This window comes from Pelophylax lessonae (assembly GCF_965119305.1).
Source record: "Pelophylax lessonae genome assembly, chromosome: 13".
In the NCBI taxonomy this organism is placed as follows: Eukaryota; Metazoa; Chordata; class Amphibia; order Anura; family Ranidae; genus Pelophylax; species Pelophylax lessonae.
Window position 1 is genome coordinate 144,319,170 of NC_138780.1, and position 16,684 is coordinate 144,335,853.

Here is a 16,684-nt window from a genome sequence, read left to right on the forward strand (position 1 = left end):
CCTTTTATGTCACATTTTGGGTCTTTTTATTTCACATTTTGGGTCTTTTTATTTCACATTTTGGGGCCTTTTATTTCACATTTGGGGCCTTTTATTTCACATTCTCCCGCACTGGCTCTCCACAGCCCCCAGCCAGGCCTGCACACGGCTCCCTCCATTGTGTGTCATGGAGCCCGGGCACAGCTGTGCGCGTCCCCGCGGCGGGAGCGCGCCCGTGCTGAGATGGGGGATCGGGAGGAAGAAGGTGAAGAGCGGATGGATCCCGTGTGCGGTGTACCGGGCCTGAGAAGCGGAGGGGGGCGGGTGAGTGCAACACGAAGGACGGGAGGAGGAGGAGGAGGAGGGGGGAGGCAATGTGCGGGCTTCACCTAGGCCTCCATCACTACCCGGCTTTAACCCTTCACCTGCTGCAGCCTGGGCACCCTGGGGTGGGCATGGAGAGGGCTGTAGAAATACAACACAGATGATTGTTTGTGTCTCAGCAGCGCCATCCCTCTGCACCCACATACCTTCACAAGCACTGCATGGCTCCTGGACAGGGCCCTTTGTTTACATGGCCTGGATTTCCAGGGACAGTCCCTCCTCCTGTACAGGGACTGCACATCCCAGAGACCCTGTCTTTGCTAAAAAAATAAATAAATAAAAGCGTTCCCCTCTTAAAAAACGCAGTTTAACCCCTTCGTCACCACAGTACGACTTTTTTAAAGCTCAAATGCAATACGACCCTCGCCCGAAAACTAGGAGCGTGCAATAGAGAAGAGCTCAGGCGTCCTCCAGACTCATCTCCATCCCAAATTCCACTTCACACTCTTTGTAAAGCTGCACTAAACCCAAAAGCAAAGATTTATTCTACTGCCACTTACCAGCCCTTAGATGTGATGTGACCTCTCACCTTTTTGTAAATATTTTATTCTATCTTTTCATGTGACAACACTGAAGAAATGACACTTTGCTACAATGTAAAGTAGTGAGTGTACAGCTTGTATAACAGTGTAAATTTGCTGTCCCCTCAAAATAACTCAACACACAGCCATTAGCCCCCGTTCACACTGGGGCGACCTGGTCGCCTGACAGGTCGCCTTCCATAGAGAAGCTGCGGACACAAGTCGCTCCAACTTAGAAAAAGGGTCCGGAGCTTCTTTGGGGCGACCCGGAGCGACCTGCATAGACTTCAATGTTATGAAGTCCGTGCCGGCCGCTCCGAGGTCGCCCGGCAAAGTAGCGTCGCCCCAGTGTGAACGGGAGCTCAATGTCTAAACCGCTGGCAACAAAAGTGAGTACACCCCTAAGTGAAAATGTTGAAATTGGGCCAAACCTGTCAATATTTTGTGTGGCCACCATTATTTTCCAGCACTGCCTTAATCCTCTTGGGCATGGAGTTTACCAGAGCTTCACAGGTTACCACTGGAGTCTTCTTCCACTCCTCCATGATGACATCACAGAGCTGGTGGATGTTAGAGATCTTGCGCTCCTCCACCTTCCGTTTGAGGATGCCCCATAGATGCTCACTAGGGTTTAGGTGTGGAGACATGCTTGGCCAGTCCATCAACTTTACCCTCAGCTTCTTTAGCAAGACAGTGGTCACCTTGGAGGTGTGTTTGGGGTCATTATCATGTTGGAATACTGCCCTGCAGCCCAGTCTCTGAAGGGAGGGATCATGCTCTGCTTAAGTATGTCACAGTACATGTTGGCATTCATGGTTCCCTCAATGAACTGTAGCTCCCCAGTGCCAACAGTACTCATGCAGCCCCAGACCATGACACTCCCACCACCATGCTTGACTGTAGGCAAGACACACTGGTCTGAACTCCTCACCTGGTTGCCGCCACACACGCTTGACACCATCTGAACCAAAAAGTTTATCTTAAGGCCCGTACACACTTATCGATTGTCGGCCGTAAATATTCGGCCAACGTCCGATTGGCCGATTGTCGGCTTGTTAGTATGATGCTTCCGACAACCGACTGCGACTTTTCGGCCGAACAGAATCTGGTGTGCAGGCTTTAAAATTTTTGTTGCCCAACACCAGAACGGCCGATTGTTCCTCAGTCAGTACAGAATTCGGCCGACAAACAGCAGATTAGCAAGACTGGGCATGCTCAGAGAAGAAAAAACACACGGAAAGTTAACCATCACATGACATCACTTCTGCAGTCGGCTGTTGTTGGCCAACAAAATTCGTGTGCAGTCTTTAGCACTTTTAAACCGACAGGACAGCACCGGACAAAAGACGGCCGATCGTTCGGCCGACAATCGCTATGTGTGTACGGGGCTTTAGTCTCATCAAAGCACAGGACATGGTTCCAGTAATCTATGTCCTTAGTCTGCTTGTCTTCAGAAAACATTTTTTTGTGCATCATCTTTAGAAGAGGCTTCTTTCTGGGATGACAGCCATGCAGACCAATTTGATGCAGTGTGCGGTGTATGGTCTGAGCACTGACAGGCTGACCCCCCACCCCTTCAACCTTTGCAGCAATGCTGGCAGCACTCATACATCTATTTACCAAAGACAACCTCTGGATATGACGCCGAGCATGTGCACACAACTTCTTTGGTCGACCATGGCAAGCCCTGTTCTGAGTGGAACCTGTCCTGTTAAACCACTGTATGGTCTTGGCCACTGTGCTGCAGCTCAGTTTCAGGGTCTTGGCAATCTTCTTATAGCCTAGGCAATCTATATGTAGAGCAACAATTCTTTTTTTTTTTTTTAGATCCTCAGAGGGTCCTTTGCCATGAGGTGCCAGGTTAAACTTCCAGTGACCAGTATGAGAGAGTGAGAGCGATAACACCAAATTTAACACACCTGCTCCCCATTCCCACCTGAGACCTTGTAACACTAATGAGTCACATGACATCGGGGAGGAAAATGGCTGATTGGGCCCAATTTGGACATTTTTACTTAGGGGTGTACTCACTTTTGTTGCCAGCAGTTTAGACATTAATGGCTGTGTGTTGAGTTATTTTGAGGGGACAGAAAATGTACACTGTTATACAAGCTGTGCATTCACTACTTTACATTGTAGCAAAGTGTCATTTATTCAGTGTTGTGACATGAAAAGATAAAATAAAATATTTACAAAAATGTGAGGGGTGTACTCACTTTGTGAAATACTGTATTTTCTTTTTAGGCTTTCTTTCCTTTTTTTTCACCTGGTGATTCAGCCAGTACATCTGTTGTTTTTCAAAAGAACAAGCTCTCCAGCAGAATGTGTCAGTTACAGGGATGAGAACAACTATGTACCACTGACAGGGGTGCTTACAATGATCAGCTTTTATTGATGTATGCAAACCTTTATCCTAAAAGAGAGAAAAAAAAGTTCCTATAACTGGTTGTAAAGTATTAGCTGGAGTTTAGCTTCAATTTGTTTGTGTATCTAAATCTACTAGTCCATTTACCACTCCCCCTCCCCCTCCCCCCAGACTGACAATGCTGCTGTCTGCTGTGCCCCTGTGCACCTTCATCAAGAGTGGGGGCACTCTAATACAGGAGGTGTGTTACTAGTCAGATCACCAGGAGAAACAGAGGGGAAAAAAAGCCAAAGAAAAAACAGAAAATGAAAGCTAATGCAGTCACTACATCTAATGATTGTAAGCTGAAATATAATACGTTTTTAGTTTTGGGTTTAATACCACTTTAAGTCGGATCAGCTGCAGGTCAGGCCACACAAGGGGCGAGATGCTGGTGATGTCAGTGACCTTCTATGGACACATGACCATATTTAGTCAATGTTCCCACCCTTTTGTTTATGTTCACTGCGGGTTGAGGAATGACCCAAAGAGGAACTTGTGAGGTTATTTTTGAATATTCAGACTGCACACATAATAAGGAAGGAAAATGGTCAGAGACTGCAAGCAGGATACAATAGATGTTTTGAGACTGCAGACATGATACAAGAGATGGTCAGAGACTGCAGACATGATATAAGAGATGGTCAGAGACTGCAGACGTGATACAGGACATGGTCAGAGACTGCGGACGTGATACAAGAGATGGTCAGAGACTGCGGACATGATGCAAGAGATGGTCAGAGACTGTGGACGTGATACAAGAGATGGTCAGAGATTGAGAGATTGCGGACGTGATACAGGAGATGGTCAGAGGCTGCGGACGTGATACAGGAGATGGTCAGCAGTGTTAATTTTGGCAGCAAATTTCAATTTAGTTTTAGTCTTAGGACTAAAATGGCATTTTAGTTTTAGTCCCATTTTAGTCTTCTGCCAGTGTTTTAGTTTTAGTCGTATTTAGTCGACTAAAACTCCAGTATATTTTAGTCGACTAAAACGCCCTACATTTTAGTTGACTAAAACTCATTTTAGTCATCTATAATTGAATGGGTGTAGTTCAATTGTAATTTGTAATGCATTATTTAAGCATTTCTCTACAATTTCCAAACTCATTATATACTACTGCTGGTCCTGGAGTGAAAAATCTAATATGTTATTATTTATGCTTTGAGCATGCACCAGTGTTAATTTTTGGCAGCAAATTTCGATTTAGTTTTAGTTATAGTCTTTTGACTAAAATGCCATTTTAGTTTTAGTCGTATTTTAGTCATCTGAATTGTGTTAGTCGACGAAAACGTTTTAGTCGGTTTTAGTCGACGAAATTAACACTGATGGTCAGAGACTGCGGACGTGATACAGGAGATGGTCAGAGGCTGCGGACGTGATACAGGAGATGGTCAGAGGCTGCGGACGTGATACAGGAGATGGTCAGAGGCTGCGGACGTGATACAGGAGATGGTCAGAGGCTGCGGACGTGATACAGGAGATGGTCAGAGACTGCCGACGTGATACAGGAGATGGTCAGAAACTGCGGACGTGATACAGGAGATGGTCAGAGACTGCGGACGTGATACAAGAGATGGTCAGAGATTGTGAACATACTATAGGAGTTGTTGGACACTGGTGACATGCTACTGGAGACATTTTTAGGGATATTTACAAAAGCTGGAGCACACAGAATCTGGTGCAGCTGTGCATAGTAACCAATCCAGTTCCAGGTTTTATTGTTAAAGCTTAAAGCGTTTGTTACCCTTAAAAAACCAAAACAAAAAAAAACCGAAACCTCCTCTTCCCTTAAAGCATGATATAGAGCGCAGTGCTTGTGCTGTGTAATTTGCCCCCCCCCCCCACCCCCATATCATCTAAAATACCAGGCTGATCCTGCCAGTTTCTACCCTCCTCCCTGTACACTGACCACGGTGTATTATGGCTGCTGAGCCCTGACATCGTGGTCCGTGTACGTGTCTCCGTCATCAGCAGCAATCTGCAGCTCTTCTCTGTCTCCCTCTGTCCTCCTCCCCCATCCCCTCCCTGCCTGTCAGCTCACTAGCGCCACTCTGCTCCCCTCCCCGCTGCTTCAAAGCTATGTGATCTTTACATCATCCCCCTCTGTTAGATTACAAACTGTATCCTAGTGCCTGTGTTTTATTTTTTTAAAAAAAGCCGATTTCTAACTGTTTTAACCAGGGCTGTGGAGTCGGAGTCGAGGAGTCGGAGGAAATTTTGGGTACCTGGAGTCGGAGTCAGCAAACAATGCACCCACTCCGACTCCTACTAAATTTAGATTGGAATTAAAAAAAAAGCAAGTTTAAATGTCCCAATTCACAAAAAGTATAATTAAAGCGGTAGTAAACTCGTCCAAGAAAAAAAAAAAAAAACCTGCAAGACAAAGGCATAATGAGCTAGTATGCATTGCATACTAGCTCATTATGAAACACTTACCTTAAAACGAAGCCCCGACACGGACCCCCGGACATCGCTGTGGGCGCTGACATGATCCCTCGGTGTCTCTTCCGGGTTCGGCGGCTCCTGCGCTGTGATTGGCCGGAGCCGCGATGACGTCACTCCCGCGTGCATTTTCCGGCAATTCCCGGCAAGGAACTCTGAAGGTCCCCCCGGACCTTCAGAGCGCATGCGCCACACTCGTCAGCGGCTTCATGCAGTGGTAATATCTCCTAAACCGTGCCAGTTTAGGAGATATTAATTGTACCTACAGGTAAGCCTTATTATAGGCTTACCTGTAGTTAAAAGTGAAAAAAAGCGGTATACTACCGCTTTAATGACTTAGTATAAGGAAACGTATAAATGAGGAGGCCAAATGTAAAAAGGAAGAACTGCAGAAAGTTCTGAAAGGACGTTTTGTCTTCCTTAAAATGGATGCATGCACACGTCACAGAGTCAATTATTTTGCTATTAATGTTAGATTTGTGGATGAAAATAACAAAACAATAACACGGACCCTCTGATTAAAGGACACTCAGGCAAATCACACCAGTGATTACCTTCAGAAGTTAGTGAAGGGTGTTATAGAAGATATTGAAATTACAAAGGAACAGATTTTATGTGTTGTGACAGATGACGCTTCTAACGCGTTGAGCACAATTGAGAAGATGAACGCAGATGAAGAAGGTAACAAACCGATATTAGAGTTAAGCCCCGTACACACGTAGCGATTGTCGGCCGAACGATCGGCCGTCTTTTGTCCGGTGCTGTCCTGTCGGTTGAAAAGTGCTAAAGACTGCACACGAATTTTGTCGGCCAACAACAGCCGACTGCAGAAGTGATGTCATGTGATGGTTAACTTTCCGTGTGTTTTTTCTTCTCTGAGCATGCCCAGTCTTGCTCATCTGCTGTTTGTCGGCCGAATTCTGTACTGACTGAAGAACAATCGGCCGTTCTGGTGTTGGCCAACAAAAATTTTAAAGCCTGCACACCAGATTTTGTTCGGCCGAAAAGTCGCAGTCGGTGGTCGGAAGCATCCTACTAACAAGCTGACAATGGGCCGATCGGACGTTGGCCGAATATTTACGGCCGACAATGGCTACATGTGTACGGGGCTTAGGGCTCTTTCACACGGGCATTCCGTATGTCCGTTTTTCATCCCATCCGTTTGCGGATGAAAAACGGACATAATGTATCTCTATGTAAATACGGATGTCATCGGATGATCATCCTCTGACATCCGTTTTTTGTCAGTTCAGTTCAGTTCAGTTCAGTTTTTTTGAACGGAGGAGAACCCTATGGCTCCTTTCACACGGCCGCTCCGTGTGAAAGGTCCGCTGCGGGACTTTTTTTTTTTTTTTTACCACGGAGCGGATGACATTTCTGTCATCCGCTCCGTGTGCCCGCATATCATCCCATCCGTTTGCGGATGATATGCGGACATAATGTATGTCTATGGCACTGCGGATGTCAGCGGATGACACCGCTGACATCCGATTTTCCTTCCTTTCCGTGTTTTACACGGAAGAAAAAATGGGTTCTGTTCCAATTGTAAAAACGGAACAGAACTGAATGGAGGAAAATCGGGTGTCAGCGGGTGGTATTCCGCTGACACCCGCAGTGCCATTCACTTACATTATGTCCGCAAATCATCCGCAAACGGATTGGATGATTTGCGGACACACGGAGCGGCCGTGTGAAAGGAGCCTAATTTTTCTTCCTTTCAAAAAACGGAACTGAAGCAAAAACGGATGTCAGTGGTGTCATCAGCAGACATCCGTATTTACATAGACATGCATTATGTCAGTTTTTCATCCGCAAACGGATGGGATGAAAAACGGACATACGGACCGGATGACACAAGTGTCATCCGTGTCCGTTACAAAAAAAAAAAAAGGACCTGATCGGGCAAAAAAAAAGGAACGCCCGTGTGAAAGAGCCCTTAAGAGGAAGACAGCTCTGCAAGTATTGGAGAAAGTTCAGAAACTGAAGAGAATGCTGACATTTTTTTTAGACAACTTTGTTGAAGAAGCATTGAAGCTTGCTACTTGCTATTCATCATATGCTGTTCATACACTGCAACTTGCCATAAGAGATGGATTAAAAGATCACCATGCAGCTACACTAATTGGCAAATTACGGCAATTAACTGTTGCAGCCAGGGCCCCGAAAACAGATGCAATTTTGAAAAGACATGCAGGAAAAGGAGCCATTTTGGCTCCTTTCTTTCCTTCAAGGAATGTATAAAATACATTTGCATATTAATACAGGGGAGTCGGAGTTGGAACATTTATCTACCGACGCCACAACCCTGGTTTTAACAGCACCACTCGGCTGTCACGTGACTCCTGGCTCTCTCCTTCTTTCCTCACCAGCTGACATCAGAGGAAGTTCTTGGCCCCGCCCGCTGGAGATGTCAGTCAGGGAGAGCAGAGTGTGACGTGAGCGCTGATAGGAGCTGTGAAAACAGGTAGAAATCGGCTTTTTTTTTTTTAGTAAAGCACAGACACTAGGATGCAGGTTGTAATCTAACAGAGGGGATGATGTAAAGATCACATAGGGGCTTAACAACCACTTTAATTGAACAAGTTGAAGTTAGATGCTGTCTGTGAGTGGCCATGCACTGCCCCATCTTTAAAAGTTATGCAATCATTTCAGATGCAGTTTGTGAAGATCATAGATCAGACCATGTAGAGGTGTCCTGGGATTATGTTTATATGACTGTCAGCGGTGCTTGTTATGGAGCAGAGAGTTTCCAACCTGCTGGAAAATCTCAATAGCTGGTGATTGTTCTCATGTCTAATAAGGAAGGAAACACGTTACTTTGTATTTTCCATTTTTATCCATCTAATTAGTTGTATAAAACACCATAACAGGGCCTGGGTTCTCGAGAATGGGCAGACATCGCACATCCCATTTGTTGTTGTATATTGGGTTGGTGAAATTCTCGCGCTGTCACTCTATATGAATCCTAAATTCCTTTAAAGCTGCAGGTACTATTATTGGTAACCTACGCAATTCAGAAATTTATAACAGGGGGGAGTACCGCGCTTAAAAGGTGCTTAGTGCATGTTATTCATACTAATTACATTTAATAATTTACTTTCAGTGCTTTCAAATGTTTATAATAAAATCCCTTGTGCTAAAATTATATAGATATTCTCCAGTGCATAAAATTATATAAATATTCTCCAGTGCATAAAATTTAAAAAAATCTCATTAATAAATAAAATATTTCTTACAAGTGATGTAAATATGTGCTATAAACAATCCTTAAATATATCAAAATTTGTTAAAATAAAGTACCAGTGATAAATTATGTGCTTATAAGTTTCCAATAATTAAATAATTCAAAAGTGAAAAAGTGCCAAAGTGTCCTTTTATATATAAATAAAATGGTGTATATTCAGACGCCTTTTCTTTCCCAAAATTCATGCAGGTGCTCTTCCATGCAGTGGCCACTAGGTGTCCTAAGCGCTCACCTCAATTGGCTTTATAACCAGCTTTGTATGGTATCATATGTAATGTTTCCTCCTTTTCTATGGTTGATGGGTCCGGTCACTAATTCTCACACTTATCCCTTTTAACACGATATTCCAGGGGGTGTGTGTGGAGCCTTTGAATCTCCAAAATAAATGGGGCCACAATAGTGAGGTACCGTTTGGTGATTTTATTAAAATAGATTAAAAATAACAGACTCACATTTTCCTTCGTCTTTGCCAATGCATAACAATTGTAATGTCGCTACGTCACTTCCGGTTTGGCGTCCTACGCGTTACGCTGCGTGCCCACACAGCTTCTTCCAGGGATCCCTGGAAACGTAACGCGTAGGACGCCAAACCGGAAGTGACGTAGCGACATTACAATTGTTATGCATTGGCAAAGACGAAGGAAAATGTGAGTCTGTTATTTTTAATCTATTTTAATAAAATCACCAAACGGTACCTCACTATTGTGGCCCCATTTATTTTGGAGATTCAAAGGCTCCACACACACCCCCTGGAATATCGTGTTAAAAGGGATAAGTGTGAGAATTAGTGACCGGACCCATCAACCATAGAAAAGGAGGAAACATTACATATGATACCATACAAAGCTGGTTATAAAGCCAATTGAGGTGAGCGCTTAGGACACCTAGTGGCCACTGCATGGAAGAGCACCTGCATGAATTTTGGGAAAGAAAAGGCGTCTGAATATACACCATTTTATTTATATATATAAGGACACTTTGGCACTTTTTCCCTTTTGAATTATTTAATTATTGGAAACTTATAAGCACATAATTTATCACTGGTACTTTATTTTAACAAATTTTGATATATTTAAGGATTGTTTATAGCACATATTTACATCACTTGTAAGAAATATTTTATTTATTAATGAGATTTTTTTAAATTTTATGCACTGGAGAATATTTATATAATTTTATGCACTGGAGAATATCTATATAATTTTAGCACAAGGGATTTTATTATAAACATTTGAAAGCACTGAAAGTAAATTATTAAATGTAATTAGTATGAATAACATGCACTAAGCACCTTTTAAGCGCGGTATTCCCATTTGTTGTTGTGGTTATCCTAAATGCTTCATACACGGCCTAATCTCAGAAACAGATAATACAGTATTTTCATTGCATTTGAAGGGTAAAGCACCTTTCACACTTTTGCAACTTGTCATGCAACTTTGAAAATCAGAGTTGCACGGCATGTCTTTCCCCATGTTTTCCAATGATACTCATTCATATATGTGCAACTTAAAGGTGCAGCAACTTCAAAGTAGTTCATGCACTACTTTGATCTAATTTTCCTGAAACTTGAGGGCCATAGACTTCAATGTTAACCCTCAGAAGTTGCATGAAAGTCATACCTGAATGTTGTACAATACAACTTGTGTGTAACAGTTGTCTATTATAACTGGTCAAAGCCAAGTTGTATCCAAGTTGTTCCCGTCCTGAGTTGCATCAAAATTGCAACAAAGTTGCACTCCAAAGTACAAGTATGAAAAGAGCCTTAGGGCTCTTTCACACGGCCGTTCAGTTTTCTGGCTCCGCTCCTTTTTTTTTTTTTTTTTTCCCACGGAGCGGATGACATTTGTGTCATCCGCTCCATATGTCCGCATATCATCCCATCCGTTTGCGGATGATATACGGACATAATGTAAGTCTATGGGCATTGCGGATGACACCGCTGACATCCGATTTTGCTTCCTTTCCGTTTTTTAACGGAGGAAAAATAGGGTTCTGTTCTATTCCAAAAAACGGAACAGAACTGAAAGGAAGAAAATCGGATGTCAGCGGATGGTATTCCGCTGACATCCGCAATGCCATAGACATACATTATGTCCGTAAATCACCCGCAAATGGATGGGATGATATGCGGACATACGGACCGGATGACACAAGTGTCATCCGTGTCCGTAAAAAAAAAAAAAAAAAAGTGCCAGAGTGGATCGCAATATGGTCTGCTCCGTGTGAAAGAGGCCATACTCCACTTTTGTGGGAAACAAAATTAGCTAAAATAAAGAAATAAATAATATAGCATATACAATTGCGACACAAGTCATATACTAATTGAATGTTATTCAAAATTACTTTTCCTTTTCAATCTGCAGTGTTGTACTTTTCTGTAAAATGCAATATGACTACCTGTAGGTATTCTGTACACAGATGGTGTACTGAACACCCCTCAGATATGTTATTTTCTACACTAAGATACAAGTCAGATTTTAAGCATCCTCTGCAACAAAAATGGCATTCTTGATGAGATAAATAAACAAATAAATTTGTGTCGGGAGGGAGGGGTGAGAGAGCTCAGAATGGTAGACGCAATAACTTTTGCGCAATCAAAATGCGCTTATTGCGATTTTTTTTTTTTTTTTTACCAAAAATATGTAGCAGAAAACAAGTTGGCCTAAAATGTTAAAAAATTTTGGTTTTTACATTTTTTTTTGCGGGGAATGTTATATAGCAGAATGTGAGAAACATTGTTTTTTTTTTTTTTTTTTTTCAAAATTGGCACTCTTTTTTTTGTTTATAGCACAAAAAATAAAAATCGCACAGGTGATCAAATACCACCAAAAGAAAGCTCTATTTGTGGGAAAATAAGGACGTCAATTTTATTTCGGTACAGCGTCGCACAACCACGCAATTGTCCGTTAAAGTAAGGCAGGGCCGATTTGCAAAATAGGGCCTGGTCATTAAGCAGGAAAATCTACATACAATTTAGAAAATATCAAGAACTGAAAGTGGGAACAAATATTGATCTGTTGTGTATAATGACCAATTAGATTCCTTTTCCACATTCCCAAAGAGTAAAAGGTGGAACCTAAGTGGTCACATGGACAATAACTCAACATTGTTCCTCTTCTCTGTTCTCCAGGTTTTAGCTTTCATATAGTCTTTTTTTTTTTTTTTATGCAGAAATACAATTGTTTAAAGCAGAACTAAACCCATCGATTTAACAGTTTCAAAAAACAGCTACAGTGGGTACGGAAAGTATTCAGACCCCCTTAAATGTTTCACTCTTTGTTATATTGCAGCCATTTGCTAAAATCATTTAAGTTCATTCTTCTTCCTCATGAATATACACATAGCACCCCATACTGACAGAAAAACACAGAATTGTTGACATTGTTGCAGATTTATTAAAAAAGAAAAACTGAAATATCACATGGTCCTAAGTATTCAGACCCTTTGCTGTGACACTCATATATTTAACTCCGGTGCTTTCCATTTCTTCTGATCATCCTTGAGATGGTTCTACACCTTCATTTGAGTCCAGCTGTGTTTGATTATACTGATTGGACTTGATTAGGAAAGCCACACACCTGTCTATATAAGACCTTCCAGATCACAATGCATGTCAGAGCAAATGAGAATCATGAGGTCAAAGGAACTGCCTGAAGAGCTCAGAGACAGAATTGTGGCAAGGCACAGATCTGGCCAAGGTTACAAAAAGATTTCTGCTGCACTTAAGGTTCCTAAGAGCACAGTGGCCTCCATAATCCTCAAATGGAAGACGTTTGGGACGACCAGAACCCTTCCTAGAGCTGGCCGTCCGGCCAAACTGAGCAATCGGGGGAGAAGAGCCTTGGTGAGAGAGGTAAAGAAGAACCCAAAGATCACTGTGGCTGAGCTCCAGAGATGCAGTCAGGAGATGGGAGAAAGTTGTAGAAAGTCAACCATCACTGCAGCCCTCCACCAGTCGGGGCTTTATGGCAGAGTGGCCCGACGGAAGCCTCTCCTCAGTGTAAGACACATGAAAGCCTGCATGGAGTTTGCTAAAAAACACCTGAAGGACTCCAAGATGGTGAGAAATAAGATTCTCTGGTCTGATGAGACCAAAATAGAACTTTTTGGCCTTAATTCTAAGCGGTATGTGTGGAGAAAACCAGGCACTGCTCATCACCTGTCCAATACAGTCCCAACAGTGAAGCATGGTGGTGGCAGCATCATGCTGTGGGGGTGTTTTTCAGCTGCAGGGACAGGACGACTGGTTGCAATCGAGGGAAAGATGAATGCGGCCAAGTACAGGGATATCCTGGACAAAAACCTTCTCCAGAGTGCTCTGGACCTCAGACTGGGCTGAAGGTTTACCTTCCAACAAGACAATGACCCTAAGCACACAGCTAAAATAACGAAGGAGTGGCTTCACAACAACTCCGTGACTGTTCTTGAATGGCCCAGCCAGAGCCCTGACTTAAACCCAATGGAGCATCTCTGGAGAGACCTACAAATGGCTGTCCACCAACGTTTACCATCCAACCTGATAGAACTGGAGAGGATCTGCAAGGAGGAATGGCAGAGGATCCCCAAATCCAGGTGTTAAAGACTTGTTGCATCTTTCCCAAAAAGACTCCTGGCTGTATTAGATCAAAAGGGGGCTTCTACTAAATACTGAGCAAAGGGTCTGAATACTTAGGACCATGTGATATTTCAGTTTTTCTTTTTTAATAAATCTGCAACAATGTCAACAATTCTGTGTTTTTCTGTCAGTATGGGGTGCTATGTGTACATTCATGAGGAAGAAGAATGAACTTAAATGATTTTAGCAAATGGCTGCAATATAACAAAGAGTGAAAAATTTAAGGGGATCTGAATACTTTCCGTACCCACTGTACATTCCCTGGATTCTGGCAATGCTGTCACATTTGTTTGTGCTCCCAACCAAACTATCAAACCATCCATTGGATGGAGTCATAACTGATCACATGTGTAGGGCCATGGCAGCTGCACATCAAACAGAAACCTCCTTGGCTGAAAAAGATAGGAGGGTTTAGTTCCGCTTTAACAAGCAGGTGAATTAAACATTTCAGCTCTGTGCATAGCTGGAACTTTTTTGAGAAAACTTTTAGGTTCTGTGTTGACAGGTTTTTTATTTGCTTCATACAGGTTTTGCATTTCCCTACATGTCTAGGGTAATGCAAACCCCATTTAAAGAGGTTGTAAACCCAATTTTTTCTTTTTTTTTTTTTTTTTTTTTTCACCCTGAAAGAAAAACACATAATGAGCTAGTATGCATCACATACTAGCTCATTATGAAATACTTACCTAAGAACGAGCCCCCGCCGTGCCGCCCGCTTACCTCTATGACGGGCAACATGTTCAGTCGCGCGGCATCTGGCCATCTGATTGGCCGGAACCGCGGTAACGTCAATCCCGCACACGCACGCGGGAGCCGACGGTCACGGCACGGGGCTCTGAAGGAACGGCACCAGTGGCCGTTCCTTCAGAGCGCATGCGCCAGTGATGTCACTGGCTGCATGTAAGGTAAATATTAAGATATTTACTGTACCTATAGGTAAGCCTTATCATAGGCTTACCTATAGGTAAAACTTGCAGAGGAGGGTTTACTTCCTCTTTAAAACAAGTCGAATGCGGGACAGGAGGTCAACTGCCACTTTCAGTCAATTTGAAATGAAGTGTCTGATATTGATGTTAAGCTGATATCATCAACGGAAGGCCAAAACCCTGACACAGACCTTACACTTAAAGTGGAACTTTTGTCAAAAAATTAAGTCCTGCTAGATGACTTCAGGCTGACCCCTTTTGCAGGTATAGCTATATAAAACATTAAAAATAAGTGCCTATACTGTTTAAAATCCAGTAACACACTGTCTCCCCTGCTCTGCATATGCTCAGTTGCTCTCATTTTTAAGCATTGCTGGGTTTGTAGAGGCCGATCTGCTGACAGCCTTAAAGTATAATTAAACCCTCCTATCCTTTAAAACCAAGGAAGCTGCTTCTGTTTGATCTGCTACCACCATGGTGCTGCACATGTGATCAGTTATGTCTCCAGCCATTTCATGGTTTGACAGTTTGGTTGAGGACACAAGCAAATATGATAGTTCTAAGTCCCGGCATTCCAGGAATGTAACTGTTTTTTTGTTATAAACCGTTAAATCGATGGATTTACTTCCACTTTATAATTTACTGCTGCTCAGGGGCTCTGAGCTTCAGCAAAATGGCAGCCTCCAGCAAGAAGAAGCAGGAGGAATGCTGGGGGCAATTTACAGCACACAATCATTTTGGTAGCATAATTATTAGTGATGCACCGAAAATTATCAGCTGAAAATAGGGTTTTTAGCGTTGTGGCAAAAGAAAAAAAATGCAGATAATGGCTGCCAAAAATGCCAGCGATTTTGAAGTGATTTTACTGCGATTTTACAGCAATACAACTGTGATTTTGATGCAATTTTACCTTGCTTATGGTGTGTTTTTAAATTTTTTTATGTAGGTCACGTGACAAAAAATGCTTGAAAACGCAACAGGGGTGCATTTTTGGTTCTTTCTTGCTGCGTTCTCAATGCATTTCAATGTAGAGGTGCAGTTTGCCAAATATGCATCAGAAATGCAGCAAGCAGGATTTTTAACACTGCTTCAAAAGGTGCCGATAATGGCCGACAATAAATTCATATTAATTTAAATTCATGACATTAATTAAAAAGTCGGATATAATACATTTATTTATAAAAAATATATATATATTTTAAAAACATCAGTTTTGATTTCGGCCAAGTGCATCCTGAATTTTTGGTTTCGATTTTGGCACGGAAATTTTCATTTAGGTGCACCACTAATAATCAATAAATGTGGAATGTATTTTCCTTGCTAAAGAACATTTTTTATCAAGTTGTTATGGGTAAAATTTCATTTTAACCACTTGCTTACTGGGCACTTATACCCAGGCCAGTTTTCAGCTTTCAGCACTGTTGCACTTTGAATGACAATTGCACGGTCATGCAACGCTGTACCCAAGCTAAATTTTTATCATTTTTTTCACACAAATGGACTTTTCTTTTGGTGGTATTTAATCATTTTTTATTTTTTGCTAAAGAAACAAAAAAAGACCGAAAATTTTGAAAAAAAAAAACCCATTATTTATAGTTTTTTTTTAAATTTTGCAAATGGGTAATTTTTCTCTTTCACTGATGTGCGCTGATGAGCTGGCACTGATAGGCTGCACTGATGGGTACTGATGAGACAGCACTGATGAGGAGGCACTGATGAGGAGGCACTGATGAGGAGGCACTGATGAGGAGGCACTGATGAGGAGGCACAGATGAGGAGGCACAGATGAGGCTGCACTGATAGGTGACACTGATGGGCACTGGTAGGCAGTACTGAAAGGCACTGGTAGGTAGCACTGATAGGTCACACTGATGACAAGGCACTGGTCAGCAGCACTTTTGGACACTGATAGGTGGTACTGGTGGGCACTGATAGGTGCCCAAAAAATGCCTGATAAACGCCTGCAACAAAAACGCCCAGGTGGAGCGGAGCCCCATCCCTGCGCTACTAAAAATTCTAAGAAAAATAATTCTCTTTTTTTCTGGTTCTGGACATGCTACAGAGCTGAAACTTCACAGGTACACTTTTTAGACCCCCCGGACACTAAATCCAAAGAAATCTCATTTTTTTTTTTTTTTTTCAGTAATTGGCTCTCTATCAAAAACG

General features: G+C 42.5%; 1 protein-coding gene across 1 annotated transcript in view; it reads left to right on the forward strand.

Annotated features, from left to right (window-relative positions):
• The first annotated feature begins 201 nt into the window (after positions 1-201).
• The window catches only part of PCNX4 (pecanex 4), a 140,401-nt gene continuing 123,918 nt past the window's right edge, over positions 202-16,684 (forward strand). The window contains exon 1 of the mRNA XM_082275719.1: positions 202-303. The gene's annotated coding sequence lies outside the window, so the exon portion shown is untranslated. The remainder of the gene's footprint in view (positions 304-16,684) is intronic.